Source organism: Nannospalax galili, unplaced genomic scaffold (assembly GCF_000622305.1).
Source record: "Nannospalax galili isolate Female #2095 unplaced genomic scaffold, S.galili_v1.0 scaffold1255, whole genome shotgun sequence".
Classification (NCBI taxonomy): domain Eukaryota; kingdom Metazoa; phylum Chordata; class Mammalia; order Rodentia; family Spalacidae; genus Nannospalax; species Nannospalax galili.
In genome coordinates this window covers 1,864,470-1,890,919 of record NW_008336359.1, presented here as the reverse complement: position 1 = coordinate 1,890,919, position 26,450 = coordinate 1,864,470, and the positions used below count along the sequence as shown (strand labels likewise).

Sequence of the window (26,450 nt, the reverse complement as noted above, 5' to 3'; positions counted from 1 at the left end):
GAAGGAAGGAAGGAAGGAAGGAAGGAAGGAAGGAAGGAAGGGGAGGGAGGGGAGGGAGAGGAGGGAGGAAGGGAAAGAGAGAAAGAGAAAGAAAAAGAAAAGAAAGAAAGAAAATACTTCTAAAAGAGAGAAAGTGGGGTACTGAGACACATGCTTGCAATACCACCACTAGGAGGTTTGAGCCATGGGGGTTGTGATTTCAAAGTCAGAATGAACTGCATAGCAAAACCCTATTTTAAAAAAGAAAGTAAATATTTATTCATTTATTTATTTATTCATTCATTCATTCATTCATTCATTCATTCATTCATTCATTTATTTATTTATTTTTGAGACAGGGCCTCCCTGTAGCCCCAGCTGGCTTGGAACTCACTATGCAGACCAAGCTGGCCTTGAACTCACAGAAATCACCTCCCCCCCAAGTGCTGGGGTTAAAGCCATGTGCCACCATGCCTGGCCTTAAAAAAAAATAATTTTTTAAATGTAATAAAAATACCTTATTAGAACCAGTAATCTGTTAAAATAATATTCTTCATATACAGTTAAAGTGCAGATTCTCACTACAGAACCAAGCAAGGCACCCTGTGAAGCATGGTGTGCAGATAAAACCAAGCTGGAGTTGAGGGCTAAGCACTCCCCCCTGCAGTGCACAGCACAGGGTGAGAACCTGATGCAGGTCTGCTGAGAACCTGATGCAGGCTTGCAGAACTCACTGGGAACCATTACATACATCTTATTTTCCTTAACCTCAGAAAACTACAACTGAGTAACTTTCTAAACACTTGCTATATCCAGTAGGTACCACCTAAGTCTGGAGATTTGACACCTAGTGTAAGTTCACCATCATTCCAACAGTGACATAGTGCAGTGCAATGGTGGACACCACGCTTTCTGTCCTTGGAGTGACACCCTCTTGCCGTTCTGACTCTAAATAGCAGCAGTCAAATTGGCACTTGCCCATATATGATTGAAAAGAAGCTTTAACTTCTCTAAGATGACTTTTATTTATTTTTGTTTATTTATTTTTTGGTCTTTTTGAGACAGGGTCTCCTTGTAGCCCCAGCTATCCTGGGACTCACTATGTAGACCAGGCTGGCCTTGAATTCACAGAGATCCACCTGCCTCTGCCTCCTGAGTGCTGGGATTAAAGGCGTGTGCCACCACGCCCGGTGAAAATTAAACTTTAAATTTTGCTTATAAAAAATTTTACTTATAGTAGTAAAATACATTGGTGCAAAATACATAAACAGGAATAATTTTAATAAAAGATGTTGAGACGTCTATACTAAAAAGTACAGAGAAATGAGAAAAATTAAGCATATCCTAAGTAAATAGATGTACCATGCTGGTGGCTTTGAGGAGCCAACACAGTTAAGTTGGTAAATGTTTCCTAATTCATCTGTAGGTTCAATGTAATTCCAACTACAAAGGCCTTGCAGGTTATGGAAAATATTTTAGACTTTGTTATAGTGATAATAAAGAAGAAAGTGACTTCAGAGTCATCCTGCCATTCTGATTACAGGAAGAAAAGGTAAGAGTAGAAACAAGAATTTATTTTGGCAGTTTAATATAGTAACTTAAGTAACAATAACTAGTCTTGAATAGTGAGTGTCAGATAGGAAAAAAGACAGCAGATCTGATAACCAAGTAAGAAGATAAAGAGCTGGCGGGGCGGGGATGATGGAAGATGCCCCGGTGCTGCTCACCCTCTCATTGATGATGCTTAAGTCCTAACCCGAAACACATATCATGCCATGCACACTAGTTATTCTAATTTCTCAAGAAAACTGATTTTAAAATAATTTTAACAAGGTTTTTACTGCCATGGAAAACCAACTCCTTAGCCTTAGGTAATCTGGTAGTCTTAAAAAATTTAATGCATATAAATATTCAAATACTTCAAAATTTTAATAAGCCTCCAAATTAATTATGGTCTTAATTTCTACAGTTTACACTGAATATATGGGTCTTCATTCTATTGAACCAGAAATGGATAAAAGTTAGGTTACATGGAATCATTTATTTAAACTCTCCCAATAACTGTATTTGATAACATTTAACTTAATTATTTTTATTTTATTTTATGTATATGGGCATTTTTGCCTGCTTGTAAGTGCACCACATGCATGCAATACTTGTGGAGGTCAGAAGAGGGCATCAGATCCCAGGAGTTATGGACAATTGTTACTGGCCATGTGGTGCTGGAAACTGAATTTGGGTACTCTGCAAAAGCAGCCAGTGCTCTTAACTGCTGTGCCAGCTCTCTAGCTCCTTGGCCACATTCAAAAGTGGTATTCTTATCAATGGGTCTGATTTGACATGATGTTTCATGCTTTTATAACTCATTCAAAGAATTACGATAAATAGAAAAACAAAAACTCTGTCTCACAATAAATGATGCATGTATTTTTAACTGTTCTGGATGTTCCAAGACTTAAGTAATGATACCTTTAAGACACAGAATCTATCTTAGATGCGGAACATAGAGCACCACCTAGTAAGTAAATTAAAGGAGGCTGGTCCTAGATATCAGAGGACAGCATGGAAATGCATGTGTTACCTCCATACTCCACTGCAAAGGCTTTGGACAAAGTCACCAACATTCTCCATGTGAAGAAATTCCCTTGTCAATCCTCAGTCCTCTTCTCTTGGTTCCCCAGCTCTTAGTGTTCTCTGCCCTCTCCTACCCTTTTCCCTTGGCTCCCAGGTGCCCCTTCCATTCTTGCTATTCTGTTTGCTGAGGCTCATCACTTTTTTGGACTTTTAAACTGATTAGAGTGTCTTCTTCCCCTATTACATTTTCAGTAGATGGTGTTCTTCCCACCCTTTTGGAACTGGTTATTAGGTACATGCTGATATACTGACAGTTAATATCCAAACTATTTTATTTATTTATTTTTATTTTATGTGGATGAGCATATTGCCTGCATATGAGTGTACCCATGTCATGCAATGCTTCAGAGGTCAGAAGAGGGCGTCGAATTCCCTGGACCTGGAGTTCTCAAGGATGGTTCATAGCCGACATGTGGGTGCTAGGAACCAAACCCAGGTCCTCTGCAAGAGCAGTCAGTGCTCTTAATCACTGAGTCATCTCTCCAGCCCCTCAAACTAATCTCTTAAAAAATGTTACCATCTTCGAGCCGGGCGTGGTGGTGCACGCCTTTAATCCCAGCACTCGGGAGGCAGATCTCTGTGAGTTCAAGACCAGCCTGGTCTACATAGTGAGTTCCAGGACAGCTGGGGCTACAGGGAGACCCTGTCTCAAAAAAGACCGCCCCCCCCCCAAACGTTACCATCTTTTCAGCTGCAGAAGCCCAAATCTTAGAAGTCACACTTGGCTCCAACGTGTGCTCACATCTGTCTAAAAGACCCAGTAAAGCTGCTTCAATTCCAAGAACTCATTCCAGCCACTGGTTTTCAAATTTGCTAAGTTTTTTATAAAGTTTCTGGTTTGTATCACTGCAGCCCTTCTGAAGCTTACAGAAAATGAAGCATTCAGATATCGATGTGTTTTCTTTCTTATGTACAGTGAGTGAACCTTTTAAAAATGTGGCAAGTTCTTATTATATACCACTTTTGCCTCCAAAGTGTTTTATAATATATAAATTAACTCCTGATTCTTCACTAACTTTCAGGAAGGAAGATGGTTTGTCTCATCACTATGAAATATTTGCTCATGGAGGTGAGAACTGAAGCTACTTTATATACCATTGTATAGCTCCTCTATTCAGACTCATTTTAGGAACAGAATAGTCAATCCTGAAAGTGATATAATTGCTGTAGATGAGAAAGCAAGTCAATGACAGTGTTGGGAGGTGAGTAACCTATTTTTATTCATAAGATGAATTACTTTAGGAACTCTGAACTAGGGTTAATAGACATCAAGATAACTTGAATTTCAAGACACAGGTAATGAGACTAAACCCTCCAATCTGGGACTACAGTATTCATCTAGAATGTACTGAAAGACCATTTTCCTAAGAAGTACCAAGAAATTTAAAAAAAATAAATAAACCTGACCCAGTTTGGTTGAGTCCCTGTGCTGGATAGCTTTACTGTCAACTTGACACACCTGGGTTGAGGGAGCCTCAATCAGGGAACTGCCTCTATTGGACTGGCCTGTGGCCATGTCTGAGGGGCATCTTCTTGATAAGTGATGTGGGAGGGCCAAGCCCGAAAGCCAGTAAGCAGCATTCCTCCATGGCCTGTGCTCTAGCTCCTGCCTCCAGGTTCCTGCCCTGAGTTCCTACCTTGGGCTCCCTGATAAACTGCGACCTGGGAGATGTAAGACAAATAAACCCTTTCCTCCCCAAGTTGGTACTGGTCAGAGTATTTTGTCACAGCAATGAAGAACAAACTAGGACAGTCCCTTAGTAAAGGAAAAAAATTTCTACCCTTTCTCATTTATTTCTAGATTTTATATTCTGATTTGTTGATCTACTTATCTATTTTACAATTAACCCTATAGCACCTGGGCTGGGGAGATGGCTCAGTCAGTAAAGAGCCTGCTGCTAAAGCCTGAGGACCTGAATCCCAGCATCCATATAAAAGCCACACAAACTTAAAGAACAAAGTTCAATTCCCAGAACCCATGTAAATTCTAGATGTAGTGACACACATCTGTAATCCCAGCATGCCTATGGGCAAAACAAGAGGCATAAACAAGAGAATCACCCTGGAAGTTCCTGGACCAGTTGGCCTGGAGTACACAGCACAACAGTGGACACAAGAGAGACCCTGATTCAACAAAGTGGAAGGTGAGACCTGACTTCTGAATGTTGTCCTCTGACCTCCACATGTGCACCATGGTACATGCCTGCCCATACACACACACACACACACACACACAACAAACAAATAAACAGTTAAATGACCAATTTTGGAATCTACACAACTTCTCAGGGTGTCTTGTTGCTCTGAGACTCTTCCCTGCATCTGAAAGCAGAGTATATGACAGAAACTTGGCCCACAGTTGTCTTTATCACCCCTAACAGAGCAAAATATAAGAATTCTATAAAGACTGAACAAACTCAACTGTGTTCTCATGAATGCCCTACAGAGCAAGTTCTAGGCCAGCTGGGGCTACAGGGAGACTCTTTGCCCACCTGTTCTGTCTACCTCTTAGCTCAAACTTCTACTTTGCATTGCCTCCTATCCCCAACTATCTCCTGCTCAACAGGATGAGAACATGCCATGACTGTCTATTTACTGCATAAAGCAGAGCAGTGGGTTAGAGAAGGGCAGTGGGTTAAGGATCCAACTAGAATATCTACAAGCTGGAAAAATTTCAAGAATGCACCATCTTTTTAAAAATATTTAAGCTGGGCATGGTGGTACACGCCTTTAGTTCCAGCACTTGGGAGGCACTAGCAGGCCAATCTCTTGTGAGAATCAGGCCAGCCTGATCTACACAGCAAGTTCCAGGCCAGTTGTGACTACAGAGAGATCTTGTCTCAAACAAAAACAAATACATAGAAGTATTTGTTTATGTGTGTGTCTGAGTGTGTGTGCATGTGCACATGAGCATAGGTGCCTGTGTGGACATCAGAGGGCAACTTGTGGGAGTTTTGGGATTGAGCTCAGGTTGCCCTACTTGACAGGAAACACCTTTACTCACTGAGCTGTCTGAGTGGCTCAAGAATGCACCATTTTTTTTTTTTTGGACTTTATGTATATAAATGTATTGCCTACATGTATTTAAGCTCACGCCTGTCATGCAATGTCCGAGGAGGTCAGAAGAGGGATTTTGGCTTCTCCTAGAAATGGAGTTACAGATGGTTGTTAGCTGCCATGTGGGTGGTGGGAATTGAACCCAGGTCCTATGCAAGAGCAGCCAGTGCTCTTAACCGCTGAGCCATTTCTCCAGCCCCAGAATACACCATCTTTAACTGCAATTTATACATTGAAAACTGACTCAGAAAAGATTGCCTGCTATGGTTTTGCCTAACCCACTAAAAATACCCATGAAGAGGACTGAACAAGATCCAATTTACAATAAAACTTAAAGGTAAAGCTATACATTTGTGAAAAAAGTAGGAGTGTGTGTACACACGCACACATGCGTGTTTCAAGTGGCAAACTTTTCAAACTTCTATCCTCTTTTCCTCCAAAGAACTCAGTCAGTAGCCACCTGGCTTTAAAGTACAGAGTGGGGTAGGTAGAGACTGACAGCTGAGCCTCCCTTGAAGTGCCAGGACAGAAACAATAGTCAGTCTATTTAAGGGAGGTGTGATAGCATGGATATTTTTTTGGACAGGGTCCTTCTACATAGCCCAGGATGGCCTTGATCCTTTTGCTTCTGCTTTCTAAGTGCTGAGACTGTAGGCATGTACCCTCCGCCCAGTTTTCAGTGTCGTTTATGAAGTTCACTTGGTGGTCCAAAGTTCACAGTGCTCCACTGTTGTATATTAAGAGGTGGGGCCTCAGAGAAAATGGCTAAGTCACGGTTCAGTTCACACAAATAGTACCTTTTTTAAAAAAAAATATTTTATGGGCCAGGCGTGGTGGCGCATGCCTTTAATCCCAGCACTTGGGAGGCAGAGGCAGGCGGATTTCTGAGTTCAAGGCCAGCCTGGTCTACACAGTGAGTTCCAGGACAGCCAGGGCTACAGGGAGACCCTGTCTCAAAAAAGACCAAAAAAAAAAAAAAGTTTTTTTATTTATTATTTTCATTTTATGTGTATGAGTGAATTGCCTGCATGTATGTGAGTACACCTGTGTCGTCCAATGCCATGGAGGTCAGAAGAGGGCTTTGGATTCCCCATAACTGGAGTTAAGAATGGTTTGTAGCCACCATGTGGGTGCTAGGAATCGAACCCAGGTCCTGTACAAGAGCAGGCAGTGTTCTTAACTGCTGAGCCATCTGTCCAGCCCCACAAATAGTACCTTTTAAAAGGGCTGGAGAACTCAGGCTGTTTGCTCTTCTGTTCTGCTACCATATGGACACACCATTCTGCCCCTTCTTGCCTCTTACTCTTGCACCTTCTGCGATGTGAGGTGCTGGGACAGCACTAACGAAGCACGCAGGCCCTCCTTACAACACATTAACTTGCTAGCACCTTAATATTGACCTTCCCACTCTGAAAAACTGTGAAAAATAAGTTCTTGGTCTTTGCGAGCTACCCTCATCTCATGTATTTTGTTACAGGAGGATAAACAACTGGAACACTTGGCCCCTAAGAGTTACCTAACGAAACAAGAAGGCAAATCCATGTGTGTTACAAAGCCTCAGTTTTAACTTGCCCCACAACTCTGCAACTTGCTCAGGGTCTCAGGAGTGCTTCTGGTGGCTAAACCACAAATGAAATCACTTATTTCTAATAGTCCTTCAAAATGCTTTAGGAAGTGAGTTCTAAGGTAGATGCTCTGTGCCAAAAGCTAACAGCAGCAACCTCCACACCTTCCATCCCCAAACCAGGCCTTGCTGCTCTGATTTTTGGGACAATCTGTGCTCTTTCTGGGAAAACTCATCTACTAATTGGTCTGGTGAATGAAGGGGAGGGAAGTTGTGTGTGAAGAAAGAAGACTTTTCCTTGGCTCAGCACTAATGAGCTTTTTGGGTAACCGTCCATTCTTCCAGTTTCTGTGTTAGCATGAGAAGTCTTCCAAGTCCTCCTTTCTTGGTTCCTCATGGATTTTAATTTTTCTTTAGTTGGCATTTCATTAGTTTTAAAAGAATAAATCCTAGAGCCAGTACCCAACTGGAGAGCAAACAACAGTGGTTCTCAAATCAGGCTAGGGGCAGACACTACCTAGAGTTCCTGTAAGAAATGCACAGCCTGTTTATTAGCTCATCCCCAGATGGCGACTGAGACGTGGACTAAGTGGGTACCTTGGGGATCTGTGTGTTTATCTAGTTTGCAGCCAATACTAGAGTCTGCATTTGAGTACTATGATTCTACATGAATTTTTTTTTAAAGATTAATTTTTTTTTTTTTTTTTTTTTTTTTTTTTAGACAGGGTCTCCCTGTAGCTCCAGATGTCCTGGAACTCACTATGTAGACCAGGCTGGCCTTGAACTCAGAGATCCGCCTGCCTCTGCCTCCCAAGTGCTGGGATTAAAGGTGCCAGGCTGGCCTTGAGCTCAGAGATCCACCTGCCCCTGCCTCCCAAGTGCTGGGATTAAAGGCGTGCACCAACACACCTGGCCATAAAAAAGATTCATTTTTTAAAAATGCATATGTCAGGGCTGGAGAGTTGGCTCAGCAGCTAAGAGCACTTGCTGTTTTTCCAGAGGATGCCAGTTTGATTCCCAGAACCCACATGACAGCTAACAATCATCCATAACTCTAGTTTCAGGGGATCCAACACCTTCTTTTGGCCTCTCGAGCTTTGCACAACATGGGGGCACTTACATACGTGCAGGCAAAACACTCATACATATAAAATAAAAAATAATTTTTAAAAATGTGTGTCTGTGTGTGTAGAATGGGTTTGCAGGTGCCTATGAAGGCTAGTTTTTAATAGTAAGGTGGCAGGGGGATAGCCACAAGTTTGAGGACAGACTAGGCTATCCAGTGACTTGCAGGCCAGGGTTACAAATTGAGTCCCTGCCTCAAAACAAGCTAATTAAAATAGTAACTTTTATGTGTGTATATTTCACTATAGCTTAATAAAACCCTCAATAAAACAGTAATAAGATAAACTTTCCTTAACTTGAAAAAATGAAAACAGGGGCTAGAGGGATGGCTCAGTGGTTAAGAACACTGGCTGCTCTTACAGAGGACCCAGGTTTGGGGCCTAGCAACCACGTGGTGGCTAACAACCATCTACAACTCCAGTTCCAGGGATTTGATGCCCTCTCTGACCTCTGTGGACACTTCATGACACAGGTACACTTACATGCATGCACACAAAATACTCATATACATAAAATTTAAAAATAAAAATAAATTTTAAAAAAGAAGAGGGCTGGATAGATGGTTCAGTGGTTAAGAGCACTGGCTATTCTTGTAGAAGACCTAGGTTTGAATCCCAACATCCACACAGCAGCTAACAACTGTCCATAACTCCAGTTCCAAGAGATCTCATGACACACTCCTGTCCTCCATAGACAGTGCATGACACAGGTGCACTTACATACATGCAGGCAACACACACATACACACACAAATAATAATAATAGTGATAATAATAAAATATTAAAAAAGAAAAGAAAAGCCTGTGCTGTAACAGGTGAATACAGTAAGCAAGAGATGCTCAAATCTCCACACATCCAAGAACCAGCCTTTGATAGGTTCAGGGAGCATCTTTCCTGATAAGAGTGCTCCTATAAACCTGAGGTTTTTCTCCACAATCCATCAGTTTGACCTCTAGGTGTTGGTGACTAGGTAGCTAAGGTGGTCACACAGGTGCTGCTGTTTACATGACTGACTAATTAAAACAAAACAAAACAAATACCTGGACAACAAGGATCAGGTGAGCTTTCTCAATGAACTTCACATGTCCACTCACCCATCATTCCTGGGAGAATTAAATGTGTCCCATGTGACTACACTGGAGCACACTGGAACTTTATACCTGGTTTCTCCTGGATATCTTTCTTCAGCCGTTCCCCTTTGCTACATTAGGCAGCACTCTTTCACTGTCATAAGCAGCAGCCATGAGTTCTAGAGCGCTTCTTAGTTCTGCCAGTCTTTCCAGAGAATCATCAACCTGGGGGTAGATTGGAGAAACCCCCAATATAATTAGCTAGCCAAATCTCTTCACCATCTACTACAAATTTTTTGTCCTAATTTTAAGAAGTCATTTGAAATGCCCTTTCAGTTAAAAAGAATCCCTTTTGCCGTTCATCCACACTCCTTACCAGATGGTAATCAAGAGCTAATAGGCTTGCTAGAGGAACTGTTCTTAGTCACAAGTGTTCACTGACAAACTGTGGTTGGGTACTGCTTACAATGCATTAAGAACATGAACTGCATACTTGTCAGAATCCTTGGACTAGTGCGGATTTAGGTTTTGCCTATAGTATCAGTGCTATTCATCAAAGGTGCTAAGTGGCCAAAGGAAAAATATCACAATTTGTCAGCATGACTTTTGAAGTTTCTGGATCTGAGCCCTGCCAGGTTGACCTCACAAGCCTAAAGTTTTTCCCCACTGACACTTTGAGCTTTCACCACATCAAATTCTTTCCAGTTTACCATTCTACTGAATCTCAACTGAGTATCTTGGCAAATGTTGCCATTTCTGTCTGGCTAAACACCTTCCTATTCTACCTTTGCTACTGTATTTACAGGATGGTTTGTAACCCTTGGAGCTATGAGCATCATACCCAAAGTAACATTATATACACTGGTGGAAGTCCTGGGCATTGTAAGATATTTGGCAACATCATTACTCAGTAAAAGCTAATAGCAATGCCTTCCAAAATATGTCCCTCAATGCTTTCCCATTTGAAAAGCAATTTGAGTGCTGGACATAGTAGCACACATCTTTAGTCCCAGCACTTGGGAGGCAGAGGCAGGCAATCTTTGTGAGTTAAAGGCCAGCCTGGGAGACCCTGTCTCAAAAAAACAAAAAACAAAAAACCCCCAAACAAACAAACAAACAGAAAAAGCAATTTGAAAATGATTTTAATACTGTTTGTGCAACATCTTCCCTCTTCTTATCCAAGGCTTGTTTAGGTGACTTCCCATTTGTCCTCTGGAGCCCTAGTACCCTGTTCTAGTTCGTTTCTCCATTGCTGTGACAAAATATTCTGACCAATAACAACTTGGGGAGGAAAGGGTTTATTTGTCTTACATCTCCCAGATCACGGTTCATCAAGGAGCCCAAAGCAGGAACTCAGGACAGGAACCTGAAGGTAGGAGCTGAAGCACAGGCTATGGAGGAACACTACTTACTGGCTTGCTCCCCTGGGCCCCTCCTCAACCTGCTGTCCTATACACTGCAGGCCCACCTGCCCAGGGGTGGCACCACCTACAGTGGACTGAGCCCTCCCACATTACTCAATAATCAAGAAGATGCCCCAGAGACATGGCCACAGGCCAGTCCAATGGAGGCAGTTCACCAATTGAGGCCTCCTCTACCTAGGTGTGTCAAGATGACCAAAGCTATCCACCACATACACCATATAAATATCCACCCCTAACCAGAGTTCCACGAGTAGAGAATGCTCATGGTGTCATTCATCATGGCATGCTCAGAGACCAGCACAGTTTCCAGCACATAAAGAAGCCTCAATCAATACTTGTATCTTGACTGCATGGCTAGGATTCAGCTGTACAGAGTAGTATGGCAAACCCAGGAAGAAAACAGTTATGAGAAAAGGTAAGAGGATAGATGGTTCTGAGTACAAAGAGAAGAGCCAACACTTTCATTTGCTTGAGAACAGAACAGGTTAAGGGAAATGGCATGATAGGGTTCGAGTTAAGAAAAACAGGTTGGGCCTAGCTTGGTAGTGCATGCCTTAAATCCCAGCACTTGGGAGGCAGAAGCAGATGGATCTCTGTGAGTTCAAGGCCAGCCTTGGTCTACATAGCAAGTTCTAGGTCAATGTGGACTCCATAGTAGAGAGGGAGGGAAGGAGGAAAGAAGGAGGGAGGGTGGACATGGAGAGTTAACAAGGCCAACAAGCTAAGCAGCATGAATTTTACTGGGAAAAGGAAATGAGCAGATGGAGACAGATGATCTTACTGCCCTTTCCACAATGCCACTAGTTTATATATTTATCAAGCAACAGAAGCGTGTATTTAGTTGTCATTTTGAATAAAATCTTTTCTTGATCTCTCAAAAAATGAAACACTATATAAATCTGGGCATCCAGATATAATGCTGATCTGAGTTTGTTAGAGTTGTCCTAACAAAATACCACAGATGGGTGTTGAGAACAATGGACAGTTACGTTCCCACTGTTCTGGATGCTGGAAGTTGGTAAAGCTGCTAGCAAGTTTGGGTTCTTCTAAGGCCTCTCTCCTTAGTTCCTATATGATCTGACATCTGTTTCTAGTGTCTTCACAAAGCCTACGGTCTCTGTGCATGTTGCTATCCAAACTTTCCTTCTTATAAAGACAGGAGTCAAACTGAATTAGAGCTTAACCTAAAGATGTCACTATAATTTTTTATCTCTTTAAAGATCTCATCTCTAACTTTAATTATATGCTGAGGTACTGAAGTTAGGGCTTTAACATATGGATGAGGAACATACAATTTAACCCTAACAATGCTGAAAACATTTGAGGGGAAAACACCAAAATCATTAATTTACTCTTGATCATTTATTACCACTACTATGTAGCAAATATTATGGTGAGGTACCAAAGATTCAATATAATAATAAAAGACACATTCTGTGTCTGAGATCACAGAAAATATGTAACTTATAATACTATTTTAAATGAAGCAATTCTCTATGTAATCAAAAAAATAAATACAGGTAGTGCTGGAGAATTTATGTAAAAGATCCAACATATCACTGGGTTATCCTGCAGGAGAACACATTAACAGTCATCAGGTAACAAGGATTTCTGTGAGCATGCATACTTATTTTCTGCAAACAAGCAGATTTGGGATCCTGAATGAAGATCAACAATGAATCCAAACACTAAAGAAGGGCTGGCATGATGGGGCATGACTGTAATCCCAGCGCTGGGGAGGCAGAAGAGGAACACTGCAAATGCAAGGGCTGCCCGGTCTACACAGTGAGTTCCAAGACAGTCAGAGCTACACAGTGAGACCCTGTCTCCAACAACAATAACCACCAAGAAAACCCCACTAAACATGGAGCTAAAAGGATTGTGATGATTTTTGGAAAACACTATTTGCGGTTTTGTATATATCTTTTTAAGAGTTTGAGTCCTTCGGGCTAATGAATTTAAACTTAAGTAGGATTTTTGATTCCTTAGGCACTCTTCTGAAATACTAAACCAAACTGACATAAATTAGACTACAGGTGAAGAAATTTTCTATTCAAAATAAATCACAGGCCTTAATATAAGGCCTGAAATTCTGAAAGTACTAAGAGTAAATGCTTCATGATCTAGGTATAGGCAAAGACTCTCTAAAAAGAACTCTAGTGGCTCAAGAAATATTCAGAGTTGACAAACAGAACTGCATGAAACTTAGGAGCTTCTGCACAGCAAAGATAACACCTAACAGAATGAACAATTTACAAAAAACTGTGATAACTATGTATCTGACAGAGGCTCAATATTTACTCAAAATTTAAATACCAAAAAACTACCAGTTTATATATTTAAGCAACAGAAGAATAATTTTATTAATAAATGGGAAAATGAGTTGAAAAGATAGTTCTCCAAAAAAGAAATACAAATGGAAAACAAACATTAAAAAATATTCAACAACTTGAGCCATCAGGGAAATGCAAATTGAAATGCTTTGAAGCACGGCATGGTGGTGCACACTTTTAATCTCAGCACTCAGGTGGCATAGGCAGGCAGAAATCAAAACCAGCCCGGTCTACATAGTGAGTTTCAGGCCAGCTGGGGCGAGAGCCTATCTCAAAAAGACCTCCCCCCCACCAAAAAAGAAGAAAAGAAAAAGCTGGCAGGATGGCTCAGCAGGTATCAGGTAAAGGCACGTACCTTGGTGCCTGAAGACCTGAGGTACAACCCACATTGTGCAAGGAGAGAACCAACTTCCACAAGTTGTTTACTGAGCTACACACATACACACACACAAATGAATAAATGTGAAAAAAAAAAACCCAAATGATAACAAATGTTAGTGAGAATGTGGGGGAAGAAGAACGTTTACACACTGCTGGTGAGATGTAAACTGGTGTAGTCACTATGAAAATCAACATGGCGATTCCTCAACAAACTAAAAATGAAATACTAGCCAGTACCACTCCTGGGTGTATACTCAAAGGAATCTAAGGTAACATATCACAGAGATACTTGCATATCCATGTTTACTGTAGCACTATTCATAACAGTCATGCTATGGAAAAGTGTCTAGAGGTCCATCAACAGATGAGGGAGGAAAATGTGGTACATACACACAATGGCGTCTTAATTCAGCTGAAAAGAATATGAAGTTATTATTTACAGGAAAATGGATGGAACTGGATATCATCATATTAAGCAAAATAAGCCAGACGTGGAAAGACCGATATTATATGTGTTCTCTCATAGGAGGAATCTAAATTTAACTATGTCTGATATGTGTTATCATACATACATATATAGGACATACATGGACATGGACACAAATATACATATATAGGGCATGAAAGTTCAGGGGATGAGCGAGAAGTGGGAGCAGGGACTGAGGAGGGCAGTGGGAGAACAAGCACAAGCTAAGTCCAATGATGCACACAAAGCTGCCTTAAGAAAATCCATTATTCTGTGCACTAACTAAAAAGGGTAATGTCCTTTAACACTAGAAAGGAAAATGTCCCCCAAAAGGAGCTACGAAATAAACTGAATATAATGTGGAACTCTGGGAAAGAGAAACTTAGTGGACAAAGGTACACAGAGGAAAAGATGATCTCTGTTAGGAAAAGAGATACAAAGGCTTAGTTAGAATTCACATCCTTTCCTAGTTAATGGGAAAGACAGTAACAAACATCATGGGAAAAGATTAATATCATAGAAAAAAAAATCTATGTTCAAATAATTTTCTTTCCATTAAAATTTCTTATAATCATTTATAATAAAGTTAATTCCAGGACTCCAATATTTACCCATTGAAAATATAAACAGTAAACATCTGTTATGTACAGTAAGTTGTAGCTAATCAGAAATTGTAAATACCACAGCATAGATGGTATAAACTATACAGGGATAGTAATCTTAAGAAGTGCATAGTTTAATGGTAAAATCAACAAAGATAAGAAATTTACATAATTCTCTGTATAAACATCAAACATTATTATATATAAAATATATAGCTAAGGAACATCTAAGGCACTCAGTATCCACTTATATTTAACAGTTAATTTCTTGCTTAAATATACATGTGAAGTAAATGACTACTTCGGAGTACCCTTAAAACCTTAAAAGCCTTAATAATATGTAGGTATTTAGATGGGCTGAGAAATTCAGAGTATTGCTGGCAGCAAGCTTTGAGTGAGCACTGTTCAAACTGCCCAGCACCTCAATCTAGCCAGTGTAAAAACAAGTCATGGAAAAGTTTCACATTAGCTCTCAGGGTAGTAAACTGTCTAAAGCCTCAGGGTTTGTTTTTGAATTTCCAAAACATCAAGATGAAGTAAGAAACTCACAAAGCCAGCCATGCTGACTTCCCACCTTGGTTCTGTTTCACAGATGGCAACTACTCTAAAATCCTCAGTTCCCAAGTACAACCAAATACTGTCAACAAAGCAATAAACTGAAGAAGATTATCAGCTGGAGGTGTGAAAATAAATTATAGTAAAAGGAAGATACACATATATATACATACATAATTCATACATATATGTAGTTATATATACATACATATTTACATATTTTTAAAAACTTCCTTTTTTACTGTATTTGTCTCAAAGCAAAGTAGATATACTCCTTAATAGAGGTATGTGCTGAATTCACATAACTGATGATAATCTCATCAAAAAGAGTAAGAAATCCAGATACTTAAGAGGCTGAGGCCAAAATCATCAGCCTGAGTTACAAACTCTGTCTCAAACACACATCCTGGGATAGAGAAATGCATCAGTGGTAAAGTGCTTGCTCCACAAGCAATGAGGACCTGAGGTCAGATTCCTAGGACCCTCCCCCCCCCCCCCATAAATGCCAGGCATGGTGGCATATGCCTGTAGTCAGCAGGGTGGGGCAGCAGGCAAGTCCTGGGGCTCTCTGGCTAGTCAGTCTAGATGAAACCATGAACTCCAGGTTCAGTGAGACCCTGTCTCCAAAACATGGTGGAGACATCCTAACATCTGATAGGTAGAGAATGGGCGGGAGCGAGCGGCGTGGATGGAGAGCACGAGTGGATGGATGAGGCACGGAGGCTCAGATGGAATTCTCAATGGGACACAGATTTATTTATTTCGCACGGGGCACCTTTCCCTCAGGAAGGGAAAGATGTCAGCTCAGGGAAAGATGTCAGGGGAGGGAAGGGAAGGGAAGGGAAGGAAAGGGAAGGGAAGGGAAGGGAAGGGTAGGGAAGGGAAGGGAGAAGGGAGAAGGGAGAAGGGAGAAGGGAGAGGAAAGATGTCCGCCAAGGGAAAGATGTCCAGGAAAGATGTCCGCTCATGGGTTGTGAGCTGCGACTTTACATATGGGGGCTTTAGGGTGATTAGGGTGTGGAAGTGTTTTCTTTTTCCTCTTAAGATAAGAGGAACTCTGTTTATCTTATCTTTGGAGGTCAGAGGAAAGGCAGGCTGCTTCTCAGCAGAGTTTGTAGGTCCCTGTTGGGGAGGGGGTGGAGCTGCTATTTGGAACCCTAACAACATCAACCTCTGGCCTCGACGTGAGCCTGCACATTATCACACAGACACAGATACATCCCAGAAATGAGTATATGTGCCCATAAAAATCACAAAAATATAAATAGTAATCTGCTTTTGTTGTTGTTGTTTTTGTGTTTTGTTTTGTTTTTTGAGACAGGGTCCAATTATGCAGCCCTGGCTGGCCTGGAACTCACTATGTAGACCAGGCTGGCCTCAAACTCACAGAGATCTGCCTGAGTCTGCCTCCTGAGTGCTGAGATTAAAGGCGTGTGCTGCCATGCAGTAGTCTTATTCTTAACCAAACTAGCAAATAACCCAAAATCAGGAGAACAAATGAGAAATGTGCTGCATATTCATACAACAGCAACAAAAGTAGAATACACTATTGATATGCATCAGAATACACTGCCAGGTGTGGTGGCACACACCTTTAATCCCAGCACTCTGGAGGCAGAGGCAGGCTTTGTGAGTTCAAGGCCAGCCTGGTCTACATAGTGAGTTCCAGAACAGCTGGGGCTACAGGGAGACCCTGTTTTGAAAAGTCCAAAAAAAAAAAAAAAAGAATACACACTGTATAATCCATGCACGTGAATTTTAAGAACAGGCAGAACAATGTATGGTGGTAGAAATCTACACTGGTCATCTCTAGAAGCTGAGTATCAACTAGGAAGGGGGAGAAAGGAAGCTTTCTGGGATGCAACAGTGTTCTAATTTGACCTGAGAAGTATTTTTATGGGTGTATGTGTAAGAATGTAGAAATCTAGGTACAAGATTTCTGCATTTTACTGCTTATAAATTATACCTCATTGAAAGGAGGGAGTTCAGGGTCCTTAATGGAGTTTGCTTCCAGAGCCATTCTTCCTCAATAAACCAACACTCACAAAATGAACAAGGGCAGGACGTAAGCACGCCTGGCTATGTTCACCATGGCATGCTTTGTTCCTAGAGGTCGTGCAATTACCTGAAGCCTTCCCACCCTCCTGACTTCCCTGTGCTGTTAGTCTTTTCTAAGGACTTAAATAATCCTGCTGTTTGCAAAACCCCCTTCCTTTTTGTCTTGCTTTTCCCAGAGTAGACATGATAATAAACGATGATTCATTCTATGTTGAGAGAGGAGGCTCTAAATTAATTTGCCAAGAACTATTTGCTAGGAGCCAATTCATCAACAGATCAATTTGCTGAATACATGAAACTTACATTTTTTGAAGATTTCAGTGAAATTTTGGTACACTAATTTTTACCTTGCTTCACAGTAGCATTTTTTAAGTATTTAATTTATACAAAAGCAAAGATCTGTAGAATGAGCTAGTATTCCTATGAAAATATTCTTTGTGAATATATTCAATAAATATGAATATATTCTTTATGATTATATCCACGAATATATCCTTCTTATGAATATATTCATGAATACATTCTTCTTTTCCCTATTGGGAAAACTTTTTAATACAGTTTAAAATTAATGAACATGAATATATTCATGAACATTTTTATAAGTTTATATTCATATTCATGAGCTATGTTCTTGACCGTATTGGGGCATTTTAAAACCTAGTTTAAAATTTAATGAATATCAACATATTTACTAAGAATATGTCACATTTTCATCAGCAAATATTCATATTCATGGCTTGTATTCTTGACCATATTGGAAAAGTTTGAACTTAGTTTAAAATCTGATGAATATTAATAGATTCATTAAGAATATATTCATAAGAATGCACACATATCCCTTGAATATATTTAAGAACAGTATACTTGAAAGCCAACTAATTCATTTAATTGACAAAATGAACATTCCTTAAAGCAGGACTAAGAACAGCATATTTACTTATTTCTGGTAAACTAACATACTTCTATGTAGATGGTTTTTCATCACACGTCAGTCTCAGAACTGAGCCAGTGAAACTCATTCCAGCACCGGTCAGTGGCAGCACTTCCCAGACATCACAGGCTTTGTGACATCTTTTTTTTTCGGTTGTTGTTCTTTTTGAAACAGGGTCTCCTGTAGTCCCAACTGGCCTGGAACTCGCTATGTAGACCAGGCTGGCTTTGAATTCAGAGAGATCCGCCTGCCTCTGCCTCCCGAGTGCTGGGACTAAAGGCATGTGCCACCATGCCTGGCTGCTCTGTGACATCTTGATTGGCTTGTTTCACTCCGGCATACTGATTTGGAAATACCTAGAAGTAACCTTTTGTCTGAATAGAAGAACTTCTGGTAGTCCTATTACATGATTACCCTGTTCTTGTTTATTTTTTTAAGGTACTAGGAATTGACTTAACCATGCAAGGCAAAGCACTCTACCACTGAGCCACCTCCCAAGTCCATCATCTCATGATTATCACTGTCTTCAGCTATCACTTCTGCTCAAGATTTTAGGATTGTTTGTCATAAGTTTTTTTTTTTTCATTTAATTTTATGATTTGACTATTGCAGTTATTTTTACTGTATTAACTATATTAATGTTAGAAGAAAACTTCCTTAGCTTACAACACTGATTAGAAAACAAGCATAAAACTTAAAACCAGAACAAAAGATTGCTGTTTGAAATTTTACATACAGATACTTGATAAGGGTTAGAATAACCCAAGAGGGACCAGAGAGATGGCTCAGTGGTTGGGAGCACTGACTACTCTTGCAGAGGACCCAGGTGCGATTCCCAGCACCCACATGGCAGTCACGAACCATCCTTAACTCCAGTTCCAGGGGAATCCAAAGCCCTCTTCAGACCTCTGCGGCATTGCATGACACAGGCGCACTCACATACATGCAGGCAATACACTCATACACATAAAATAAAAACAATAAATAAATAAATAAATAAATAAATAAATAATCACCCAGGAAACATACCTCTGGACATGCTGTTAGGGCTTTTCCACAGAGATTTAACTAAGGATGGAAGATCTGTCATGAATGCGGGTGCCACCATCCCATGGGCTGCAGTCCCAGACTGAATAAAGAGGAAAAAGGAGAAAGCGAGCTGAGTACCAGCATTCATCTGTCTGTGTTCAATGACTGAGGACACAGTGGGAACAGCAGCCTCAGGATCTTGCTGCCCCAGCTAGAGCCCCTCTTGACACCATGCTTTCTGCCATGATGGACTGGATCTTCAAGCTGCAAGCTGACATAACCCTTCTTCCTTTAAGTTGCTCTCCTCACGCATTTTGTCACAGCAACGAGAACAGTAACAACAGAAGCCCACTCAGCATCTTTGTAACTGTTCTAGATGTCCTAGCCTATGCCATAAAGCAAGAACACTGACAAAAATATTACAAAGAAGCACAAAACCAGCATTTTCAAATGTAACCATCTACCTTAAAAAAGCAAATTCAGAAAACTCAGTTAATAAACATAAAATATGAAATTCCAAATAACTTAAGAATTTTAAACAAAACCCAAAAGGAGTAGAAAAATAATTTTATCATTGTGAATCATTTAAGTTTTTCTTCCTACTTAAGTGTGATTAAGAATTTGAAAAAAAAGGATGGAGATATGGCTCAGCAATTAAGAGCTCTTAATGTTCTTGCAGAAAGCCTGAGTTCAGTTCCCAACATACACATCAGGTAGCTCACAATCAACTCTAACTCCAGTTCCAGGGGATCTGACACCTCTGGCCTCTGCAAGCACCTGCATACATACATGGTACATATAAACTCACACAAGCACATATACACATACACAAATAAAACGAGTCTTTTTTTTTTTTTGGTCTTTTTGAGACAGGGTCTCCCTGTAGCCCCAGCTATCCTGGAACTCACTATGCAGACCAGGCTGGCCTTGAACTCACAGAGATCTGCCTGGCTCTGCCTCCCAAGTGCTGGGATTAAAGGCGTGCGCCACCATGCCCGGCTATAAAACAAGCCTTTTTAAAAAAGAATTCATGTTACTTATAATAGAAAACATTCTGGTAGAGCTTCTGCCCCCTTTAATGATTATCAAACAGATTAAAAAGTGATAAACTAATAAAATGATTATCCACACAATCCCTCATTGACACCCTGGAGAGTCAACCATAGGTTGTGTTGGGTCATATCTGCTTTATCTGTTCATGTATGTGTATAGACATAGCATGTATATGTAATCATGCACACTTTCCATTGGCCATTTGAAAGTACGCTGCAAACATGGCAGCTCCTGGGTTTCTTGCCTGGTGTGGTCTGTCGTCCTTTCCTGCACTGCATTGCTATCCCTCCCCTATGAGCTCCCTATCCTTGCATCAGTACCCCTGCTACTCCCCTTAAGAATCAACATGCCAGAGGAACACCAAGGAACTCTGAAAAACACTACTTTGATATGTCTCTGTGGGTGTTTGCAGGAGATTAGCCTGTGATTCAGTTTACTACAAGTGGACTAGGCAGGAGAACCACCCTCAGTATGGGCATCTAATCAACTGAGGCCTGCAGAGAGCTAAAACACACAAGGCCAACCCGTTACCTTCCTCTCTTGCCGTTGGATACCAGATGTACAGGTTCTATGGTCTTTCAAATCCGGGACTTGAACAGCAGTCAGGATTGCAGGCAGTCTTGAATTGAGAATTACAACATCAGTTTCTTGGTTATGAGGCCTTCATTCTTGGATGGAATCACACTTACTGGCATCTCCAGGTCCCTAGCCTGAACATGGTTGGTTATGGGACTTTTCAGCCTCTATGATCATGTGATCCCAAAAATGTCCTCTTTCCTATATCTATGTATATAATCTGGTGGTTCTTCTAGAGTCCTAAAAGACTTCCCTATCTGGGTGCCTCATTAGCTACCTAGTTTATATATCCTTGTATACTATTACATGATCCTATAGACGCATATATTCATATGCAGTAATATCAGTTTTTAAAAAAAACAGACATGTATGTTCTACATCTTGCTTTTGTGTATGTGTGTTGTATGCATACATGTGTACATGTATGTGTGGCTGTGTTCCATGTGGGCATGTGTGGATGGCAGAAGTTGACTTCAGGATGTATTCCTCAATCATTTTTCCACCTTATTTTCTCTCACTGAACCTGGAGCTCAATGCTTCAGCTATGCTGGATGGCTAGCGATGCTCTGGAATCTGCCTATCTCCATTCACTTTACCTCAGCAACACTGAGGTTACAGGTGCACACCACCACACCTGGTTTTCATGTGTACTAGGGCTCCAAATTCAGGTCCTCATCCTTGTGCAGCAAGCACTTTGCCAACTTAGCCATCTCCTTACCCGGCCATTGCTATCTTTACTCAAATATAACTTGGCAAACTCCTCTAAAGTCAAGAAATACAGCTAATTAATTTCATTTTTGTTTTTAATAGCAATTGTAAATATATTTCACATATCATAAATACATCAATTTCATGTGTACAATTCAACAGTGTTTTGTGCAAATTGATCTCCAGATTTTGGAATACACTTAGTCAGGTGTGGTATAGTACATGCTTATAACTACAACACTTGTGAGGCTGAGGCAGGAGAACCATAAATTTGAGGCTAGCCTAGGCTACATAATGAGACCATCTAAAAAACAATGTAACACTTTTATTACTCTTAAAAGAAATCTCTTAGTAACATTACCTCCCAATCCCACCACTTCCTACTAAAGTGCCACAGATTTATTCTATTTCATGGAAATGAATATGTAATCCTTCATGACTTGATTCTTTCATTTAGCACATTTTCAAGTTCATTCATACTGAAGCATATATCCTTTTATGGCCAAATAATATTCCTCTGTACAAAGATGCTACATTTTATTTACCTATCAGTTGATAGACATTTGGACTGTTTCTATCTTATAAATAATGCTATTATAAACATGCACTGATACACACAGACACACACTCCTTCTGAAATTGATTAGGATAACTGGGCATATAGCTGAATCTGGAGAGAATCTGTATCTGCATCTGAACCTAAGAATATACTAAGATCCACCACTTCCTGATCCAAAACACTTACAGGAGGAAAGCCTAATTAGTGCCAGTTTCTCCTACATTCACTTACAATAGAGCCAAAGGCTTCAGTTACACCCAGCTACTGATGGAAAGGAGCAGTAAGCTGCACACAGACTGAAATGAGAGGGGAAGGAAAGCAACCAAATTCTATTATGCTCACCATGTTCACAAATCCTGTCCTGATGGATAAACAAGTGTGACATAACCCATGACAACTAATATGAAGATGAAGCTGATGAAGAAAATTTGGAGTAATTTCTCAATAGCAAAAAACATAACCAAGTCACAAATGGCCAATAGGTAAATGAAAAAGTGTTCAATGTCACCAATCATCAGGAAAATATAGCTCAAAATCACAATGAGATGGCACCTCACTCCAGTAACAGTGGGCTACTAAATATAACAAGGGCTGCCAAAGATGTGGAAAAAATGGAACTTGAACACTGCTGATGGGAATGTAAATTAGAATAGTCATAGAACACGGTACAAAGGTCTTCCCACAATTAAAAACAAAACTACTACATCAATGATCCAGCAATCCTACTTCAGAGTATATATCCAAAAGAAATTACATCAGTATGCTAAAGAAGCATCTCACCTTCATGTTTACTCCAGCCCTGTCCCCAACAGCCAAGAAACAAACAACTTAAGTACATAGACTGATAAATGACTGTCAAGTGGTTTATATATACACCATGAATACTAATCACACAAGCATCACAATTTAGTTGAAATCTGAGGCTTTCCTGGTGTGGGGGGTAGTTCTTGAGTGCACTTTTCAGGTGATGACATGTTTCAATGTCAAAATGTTGGCTATGCCTGCTTTAGCCATAAAAAGGAATGCTATCATTTGTACTAACATGGATAAAACTGGAGGACATAGGTTAAATAAAATATTAATAAGTTGGGCATAGAAAGACAAATACGACATGATTTCATTTACATGTAGATTCAAAAAGCTGAACCCACAGGAGCTGAGAACAGAAGAGGGATTACCAGAAGCTTCAAGAGTGTAATGCAAGCTAATTAGCCTAACCCTCCAATGTACACATATCAAAAGCATCATGTTATACACCATAAATATATACAACTTTTTTTGTCAAAACCATTTTTTTAGAGGCAGGCCTGGTGGTACACACCTTTAATCCCAGTACTCTGGAGGCAGAGACAGAGGAGGATCTCTGTGAGACAGAGACCAGCCTGGTCTACATAGTGAGTTCCAGGCCAGCTGGGGCTACAGGGAGAGCCTGTCTCAAAAAACAAAACAAAAAACTCACCATTTTTTTCTTAAAAACACATAACATAAAAAATAAAACCTTGGGGAAATATTTGAGGACTTTCTCCTTTAAATTTTTTTATAAATCAGTAAGGAAAAATGAATATGTTAATATAATATTGGTTAAAAAATACAAAGGGAGCTAAGGAGATACCTTCCACATGTGACAACCTGGGTTTGCATTCCCAGGATCCACGTAAAGCCAGATGCAGTAGCACACATCTGCAACTCCAGAGCTTCTACACAGTGAGGCAGGAGGCAGAGACACGAGAATCCCTGATGGCTCACAGGCCAGCTAGCCTGACAGACCTAGCAATGAACAGGAGACCCTGCCTGAAACAAGATGGAAGGTGAGGAACACAACACTCAAGGTTGTCCTCTGACCTCCACATGCACCCTCACTCACTCACAAATGAATACTCACACACAGAAATACAAATGGATATTTCACAGGGGAAAAAAAAAATCCAGATATGAAAAGAAAATCACATTGTTAATTCAAAACATGAATTTATACAAAAGTATGCAGGACAAAACTTTACTCTTGACACCATTTTTTTGTCTGGGTAGAATAATATTAAAAAGTGGGGAGTCAGGCTGGAGAGATGGCTCAGTGGTTAAGAGCAGTAGCTGCTCTTGTTGAGGACCATGGTTTGATTCCAAGCATCCACATGGGAACTAACAACCATCTGTAACTCCAGTGCCAAGGGGTTCAACGCCCTCTTCTGGCCTCTGTGGACATTACGTGACATAGGTGCACTTACCTACATGCTGGCAATACACTCATACATATAAAACAAATATATTTTTTTTAAAAAGTGGGGGCCAATGAGATGGTGTTTGCCACATGCCCAGAGGGCCTGAATTTGGTCCCTGGAACTCACACAGTTGAAGGAGAGAACCAATTCCTACAAGTTGTCCTCTGATCCCTATATGCCCACTGTGGCACGTTGCATGCCCCTCCCACCCTCCTAAATAAAAAAAAAAAAAAATTTTTTTTTGGTCTTTTTGAGATAGGGTCTCCTCCCTGTAGCCCCAACTGTCCTGGAACTCATTATGTAGACCAGGCTGGCCTTGAACTCACAGAGATTTGCCTGCCTCTGCCTCCCGAGTGCTGGGATTAAAGGCGTGCGCCATCATGCCCGGCAATAAAAAATATTTTTAAAAAGAACACTTACTTTGGGCTGGTGAGATGGTTCAGCGAATAAAGGTGCTTGTCATCAAGCCTGACAACCCAAGTTTGAGACCCAGGATTCATATGGGGACCCACATCGTGAAAGAGATCCAATTCCAGAAGTTGTCCTCTGACCTCTACACATGCACTGCAGCATGCTCAAACATATGTGTACGTACTCAAATAAATAAATGTAATTTACCTACACGCAGGTAAGAGCACTGACAGCTCTTGCAGAGGACCCGGGTTCAATTCCCAGAACCCACATGGCAGCGACGAACCGTCCTTAACTCCAGTTCCAGGGGAATCCAAAGCCCTCTTCTGACCTCCCCGGCATTGCATGATACTGGTGCACTCACATATGTGCAGGTAATACACTCATACACATAAAATAAAAATAATAAAGTATTAAAAAACCAAAATATTAACAACAAAACCCAGAAACTAAATGCATTTACTAATCCACTGCTTAAAATAGGAGCTGCTAGGGGCTGGAGAGATGGCTCAGCGGTTAAGAGCACTGACTGCTCTTGCAGAGGACCCAGGTTCAATTCCCAGCACCCACATGGCGGCTACAAACTGTCCTTAATTCCAGTTCCATGGGAATCCGAAGCCCTCTTCTGACCTCCGTGGCACTGCATGACACGGGTGCACTCACATATGAGCAGGCAATACACTCAGACACATAAAATAAAAATAATAATAAAATATTTTTTAAAAAATAGGGGCTGCTAGACATGCTAGAATACACCTGTAACCCCAGTACTTGGGGAGGAGGTGGGGGTGAGGAAAGAAGATCAAGAGTTTAAAGTCAGCCTGGACTTCCTAGAAAGCTCAAAGCCAGCGTGAGTACCACAGCACTTTGTGAGGGTGGAGGTGGGGAAGAGGACCCAGTGGGTAAAAGCACTTGCCATCTGACAACCTGAGTTTAATTCCTGGAACCAACATGGTGGAAATAAAGAATCAATTACCACAAGTTGTCCTCTGACCTCCACACACGTCATGGATGTTGAATGTGCCCTACCTCACACATGCAGAGAGAGAGAGAGAGAGAGAGAGAGAGAGAGAGAGAGAGAGAGAGAGAGAGACTGAGACTGTAAGATTAGAGAGATTTCACTTTTGCCATACTATACGCACACATAAGCAATACACTCATACACATAAAAAACAAATAAAAATAAATAAAATATTATAGAAGAAAGGTGGTGTTTTGTACAATAGCTGATTATCACATTAAGGTACTGGCATGGGCATTCTGTGACAGGTACACTTGCCTAGCAAGGCACACACAACTTATACTGCATGCATTGGTACTCTGCAGCCTGGAAGAACTAATCCCACTAACACCAGGAAACAAGACTGCTTGAATGCTGACCCAGTTTTTAGTGTTGCAATCCTAACTCCAGAGTGAGGGCTACCAGATGCTGTGATAATCCCTCCACTGCTTCATATGCACATCAGAACCTTCTAGTAAAGCAGACCACACCAGTGAGTACCCAGGGAATGATCACTCCAGGCTCCATGCTCTTACATGTATTTCCCAGATAGAAAGGGGGGACGAGCAGAGGTAGAGTAGTGGCCACCAGTGACAAGGGTCATTTTATCTGCCTACCCCCAAAAGAGAGAAGAGAGAGAGAGAATGTGCTTTTGAATATATTTCTAAATATTTATTCATTAAGAGAAAAAAAGGGGGGTTGCTAAGAAATTTAAAGTT

General features: G+C 40.8%; 1 protein-coding gene across 4 annotated transcripts in view; it reads right to left on the bottom strand.

Annotated features, from left to right (window-relative positions):
* Positions 1-26,450, bottom strand: part of Kiaa1958 (KIAA1958 ortholog) — a 165,395-nt gene that overhangs the window by 93,175 nt on the left and 45,770 nt on the right. For 2 of the 4 annotated variants that reach the window (XM_029562532.1, XM_029562531.1), the window contains exon 2: positions 19,209-19,308. The exons of the other annotated variants lie outside the window; for them this stretch is intronic. The gene's annotated coding sequence lies outside the window, so the exon portion shown is untranslated. The remainder of the gene's footprint in view (positions 1-19,208; positions 19,309-26,450) is intronic. 4 annotated transcript variants of the gene reach the window in all.